Raw genomic sequence first — 6,323 nt, 5'->3', positions numbered from 1 at the left:
AATGATTAGTTAAAACTTGCTAAACTAATACAATAAAATCTATTACAAAACATTTTAGGCAAATCTTTGTTTAAGATGTAATTAGCTATGATATATATTGTTTTTAACAGCAATAGTATGTAATGATAATGCTTGATATAAGTTTGTTGGAAAAGAAGATAGAAAATTTTCTAAACAAGAAATTAATCTTGCAAATAATAGCATTTAGAGTGAAAAATTCTAGTATGATCAAATAATGATTGATTGAAAATCAAGTGATTTCCAGAATCCAAAAAATCCCCTTGATAAGAAATCCTAAATAATACAGAAGATTGCAACCATGAAATTTGTTCAAGATCTAAACTTGATAGAACTGACAGACTTTTTAACCTAAAATTCTAAAATAATTGACTAAATTTTTTTAATTAAATTATTTTCAAGTGAATAATGAACAATGATCTTGTTTAAAGAAATATTTTTAAAACTTACTTTGAAAGACCTTCTTCGCCAAAATCTAAACCAGTCGGAACTAATTTCACGTTTCTTCTTTTTAAAGCATAGTCAATAACGGCTTCATTTTCTTCTGGCTGTTTTTGAATAATTAGAACATATATGAAAATTTTAATTTGTAGTAGTAATATAAAGCAATCTATATTTAAAAGATAAAATATAAACATTTTTGTACATATATAATTTTGTTGAAAATACATTTGAAGTAGGATAAAAAAAAAACCAAATTAAACTTTTAAATAATTCTGAAAAACACATCAATAATACTGTAAATTTTCAACTTTACTATTGTACTGTTATTGCATTCAATTATAATGCAAACTGTACATCAATAAATCATATATGAATTTTCTAGCAAATAGTAATAAAATATGAATTTTATATTAAGTTAATACAGTAATGAATTATCTCCAAATTCAAATTATAAGAAAATTACACTATTGGAATAAATTATTTAAATATTTAAAATCAAAATGATTGTTTTTGTGAGCTTTTCTAGTTCATCTTTAGGTGCATAAACTACTCCAAAAGAAATTAAAAACATGTTAAATATTCTGAAACATAGGACAGTTTGGGGAAGATGTGCATAGTTATGTTTCTTGCACATAGCTTTATATTTCAGAAACATATAAACAAAACAGTTGCATATATAGAAATAGATACTCAAAATGTTTTTTTTTTTTTTATTGCACCACACAAATTTTACATAAAGTGAAACACATATATGAAATAAATGAAATTTGTAGGAACTTTAAATGATGTGCATCTTTCCTGTATTTGGAGTAAGTTTCTAATTAAGTTTCTGGTTTTTAAATGGATGCTTTATTCCAAGTTTTTTGGAAAATTAAAAAGATAGCTCCCAGATATCAGTCATAGTTAAGGGAAACCCATGGTTTTCAAGATCTTTTGAATGCTTACGAAGATTTATTTCCACCAGTTCAAGTAGGTCACTGATTCATAACAGGTTGTCTTCCAATAGATATATCTACTTAAAATTCCCAGATGCGAGTTGTTTCTGAAGCATTTGTTCTGGCACTTCATAATATTTGCTAGCTCCTGCAATTATCATTTTCCTTCCTTCACTGCATTTTGCAACAAGCTTTGTTCCAATTACTTCTATTAGTCTTCCATTTGTAATCATAAACCATTTTGCAAAGTAACAAAATACACAGTACAGTATTTTTGCAGAATGGCCAGCATGCCACATAAAAAAGGGGAAACCAGCATGCCAGAAATTCCGGGGGTACCGGCATGCCGATTAAACTGAGCCTAAAATATAAAATTAATCACATCTAACAAAACTAGTTGTTAATTAAACATTAAAGAAAACATTCTTCCAAATACAATAAAATAACAACATTGTGATTTGATTGACTTAAAATCACAAAAAGAGTTTACATTTTGAAGACAATAAAATGATTTATTGATATTAGTAGTAGCAGCTGGTGTGTGGGCTACACTGACCATCTACCCTGACCTTAAAAATAACACCCTCCTCTCAAATTTCACACAAAGCCAATGTTAATGGGTAAAAACTGAGATAATTTACAACCAGTTTCTTAAATTATATATGCTTATTTTTGTGTTTTTGAATCAAATAATAATAAAATACACACACAAAAAAAACACTTTTGAAACTCCAAGAGTATTTTATGTCATTAGAAAAAAGACAAAATGAAGAAATTAAACATATAATTGTAGTTTTGATGTAATGCCAAGTTTCACAGTTTTAGAATAAAAATGTAATTTTAGTAATACTGTTTCTTTGAAAATTTTTTTTATGATTCTAAATAACAATCAGGAGTAGGGCCAGAGGAGCTGGCTCCATCAATAATGTTATCAAGCAAACCAAATTACTCATTGACAAAAAGCATCTTGATTAACAAATTAGTTTTTTTTATGATCTAAATTATTGTTATTAAAATAATTGTCCACACTAAAATATATTTGTTATTGCATGTTATACTTTGGACCAGCTCTCAGATAAAGAGTAGAAAGATATACAGGTATACCTCACCTTATGTCGGTAATTGGTTCCAGGAGAGGCGACTTAAGTCGAAAAACAATGTAAGTCAAATTTACTTGTCACTATGCTAAACCTCCAATAACCATTCCCAGTTCTGTATTTTATTTATAAATGCATTTTTAATAACATATGGTTAATAAGAATCTATTTTAAGCTTATAAACAAATAAATTTTAGTTTTTAATATAGTACAGAAAAAAAATAATCTAAATTTACAAATACATGTACGTACAGTACAGTCAGTGGTGATATTCAGCGGGTTCGCACAGGTTCGGCCGAACCCATTGTTAACATTTTCAAAGTTTTCCGAACCCGTTGTTAAACACACGTAACATTTCTCAGCGGTTTTGTTTCTTTTAAAAAATATATTAAAATATACGTATTATACTCTTTAACACTACTAAACTAGAGCCTTATACCCCGTTCGCTATGTTCCCCTTGTACGCCGTTCGCATATTACCTCCATCGACCGTTTCAATCTCGACTGAAACGAGATTTAGACTGCGTACACACTAGGCGTTTTTAAACGCGCGTTTTAAGAAAAATCTATAAACGCGCGCTTGGCCAAAAGCGCGCGTTTGAGTGTGTACGCCTATGTAAAACTCTTGGTTCTTTAAAACGCGCGTACACACTAGGCGTTTAAAAACGCCTAGTGTGTACGCAGCCTTAATCGCGATCGACTCAAGAGAGTTCTTGAAACTAGGTCCAGTCATACGAGGGATCCCACAATCCCACGCGCGCGAGAAAATACAAGATGGCTGCGGAACACGTGTCGGGCTATCGACAGCGAAATAAAAAAGATATTGTATTTCGAGAAACGATGACATCTGTCTATTATTATAATAATACCTAATGATAAAATAAATGATTTAGAAAAGTTTTTTCTTGAGAAAAAGTCATAGGGAAAGCAGTTAACTCCTTGGGACTCTAGCAATTTTTGATATTAATGTAATTAAACATAAAAAATACTTAAAACTGAAAAAACGAAAGAAATGCGTTAATTCTGAAGAAAAAGCTTCAGATTTTATTTTCCTTTGTCTTGTCTTTCTGTGAAATCTGACGCTGATGAGTCATTGTTTAAACAGCTGGATGACCTTGAACACAGCTGGAGTTGGATTTCCCGGGACATTCTCATAGAAGTCTCGGGAGGCGATGGGTTTATAGTAGGGTGAATACTAGCTGGCCGTATATTTTTAAAAAATTAAAATTTTTATTGCGATTTCCGACCCCCCGACTTAATTAAACTTATATATAATAAAATCTATTAATTAAAAAAATTTAAAAACTATCGGAGGTCGTTTTTGACATCAGAAACTAGCTTTAAATAACTTTACCGAAAGAAAATTTGTGCACTACAACTTTAGAATGATGAATGAAATTTGGTATCAAACTTCCATTAAAAAACAATTAAAAAGCAATTAAGCGTAAATCCTGCGTCATTAAAGGTAAATTAAAATCGCAATAAAATTTTTTCAGGCGTGAAAAAATTTTTGAAAAAATTTGGAGACTTAAAAAACATTCCAAAAATCCAAAAAAAAAAACAAAAATTTTTAGGGGGTCCAAACGCCTGAGTTTTATGTAACGCTATGTAACTTGCCCGAGATATCTCGGGCTTGGGGTTTAATTAAAAAGGAAAAATTTTCTGTTAGCGAACCCTTTGTTAAATATTTTGAATATCACCACTGAGTACAGTACATACTTGTAAATGTACATGTTTACAATTTGGTTATGTTTACAGTACATCACAGACTCTTTATTTGTGAATGTGGTTTTCTAAGACATTATAAAATAAGATGATTTTGTAAGGTCAAATAACAAATACCATTATTAAAATTATTTTGCGATAGTAGAAAAGATTTATGTTAAATTTACCAAATATTGAGTGGTGCTGACAATGACACCAAACGGTAGATATTGCAACTACCGTGGAAAATGCCAATAATGAGCATTTAAAGACCACTAAATAAGACGACAGCACAGAAACACAGATGTTTTCATGTTTTGTTCTCTAGGATTTATGATGATTATATTAACATTTACTGTAAATGTACATATTTTAATACGATTTTATGTGCTTTTAATGCTTTTCTATGATATTAAGACTTCAATATTTGTGGCAGACGGACGTAAAGTCGAATAAAATGACTTAAACTTGATTTTTATTTTTCCCCCATATACTCTTTTGACAAACGACGTATAATCGAGAACAACGTAACTCAAGGTATACCTGTATTAGAGAGAAATGCACACTGTTGCTGTTAGTTGCAACACTACTGCAATACGTGCAAGTTTATGGAGAATTGGGACTAACTCTCTCTGACCCAATCCTCAGTATATTCTAACTGTTTAATTTGCATAAGCATAAATACAGTAAGAGTATGCGTGCCAGTGCAATGTTTTACAATCTTTTGCAGTTTATAATTTTTTACTGTTTCAGTAATTCGTAATTATTAAATTATATTTATTTTTTCATTTTATTGCAGATTTTTTACATTTTTTTTCATTGACTTTCAATTTGAAATATCTTTTAAAAATTTTTGTCAGTTTTAATTATTGTTTACTAAATTATGAATGCTATTGTATACTTTGAATCTGGTCATCATGGTATTCTTCGTAATTTTACTGATTAATACTGTAAACCTGTACAGTCGACCCCCCTATAACACTGTTGATTATTCCGTATTATATGAATTCCATGTTGTACGAGTCACTTAGATTTTACAAATGTGTGTGCCGGGCTGTGAACGGCTCACGTATTTGTAAAATCTAATGGCTCGTACAACATGGAATTCATATAATACGGAATAATCAACAGTGTTATAGAGGGGTTGACTGTATAAGCAAATAAATAAACTATCCAAAAATAGGCATTTTTTTTTAAATATTAAATCCTGATTTTCTATTATTAACCTAAATAATATTTGTTTTAAACCTGGCCCCACCATTTTCTGGGTCTATCAGCCACCAATGATAACAATTGACTGTTTTATGATCAACAACTCTATTATATTTCCTTTAGATATTTTAATTTAAATTTTGTTCTAATATAAAAATAAGAACTTATAGGAATACCCCTGTTTTATATATTCTATTCTTGATTTCAAATATGTTCATCATAATACTAATTTGTTACTTGTTAAAATGAAGTCAATTGAATGTTTAACCAAAAATAATTCTTTTAATAGTGTTGTTTATCTGGACTAAATCATTATTTATTTTTTTTAATTAATTAATTCAGTATGGCTCAAAATTTTATGAACAATAAAAATAAATTAATACCAACAAGCCAATCTATACATAAATAAATAAATAAAACTTACCAAAATAGAGCAAGTTGAATAAACTAAATAACCTCCAGATTTTGAATTAGCATCTAAGCAATCTATTGCTGCCAAAATCAATTCTTTCTGTATATGAGAACAACGCAATATATTTTTCTGATCCTAAAAGAATAAAAAAATAATTTTGTATTTTAAGAAGTCTAAACAATAAAACATTTAAATAAGAATCAGGCAAAGAGCCCAAAAGATTTGCCTCGTCTTAATCTGAAAATGCAAATAATAAATTGAATAAAAATATTAATTTATATCAAAGTTACAATATCAATATTTAATCATATATAGTCAAAATATCAAATCTCAATTTCAAGCTATGGGGAATAAAATTGTTACATTACATTTTACTTCAATTAATATATAAAATTAAAGTAATTGCACAATTACGTGACAAACATTCTGATATTAACCCTATAAGAAGCTACATATTTAATAAACTTAACTTTTCATATATTAAATTAAATCACACCTCAC

The 6,323-nt window shown here is 28.8% G+C and overlaps 1 long non-coding RNA gene across 1 annotated transcript; it reads right to left on the bottom strand.

Annotated features, from left to right (window-relative positions):
- Window positions 1-532: 532 nt before the first annotated feature.
- On the bottom strand, window positions 533-5,964 carry LOC111617261. The gene is made up of 2 exons (XR_002755393.1): window positions 5,835-5,964; window positions 533-566 (listed from the first exon to the last, which is right to left on the bottom strand). It is a non-coding gene; the product is annotated as an uncharacterized LOC111617261 (long non-coding RNA).
- Window positions 5,965-6,323: the final 359 nt, after the last annotated feature.

Source organism: Centruroides sculpturatus, unplaced genomic scaffold (genome assembly GCF_000671375.1).
Source record: "Centruroides sculpturatus isolate CEXI.00-Female unplaced genomic scaffold, Cexi_2.0 scaffold3634, whole genome shotgun sequence".
NCBI lineage: Eukaryota > Metazoa > Arthropoda > Arachnida > Scorpiones > Buthidae > Centruroides > Centruroides sculpturatus.
Note: the sequence above shows the minus strand (reverse complement) of the source record. Positions and strands in the feature narration are given on the sequence as shown.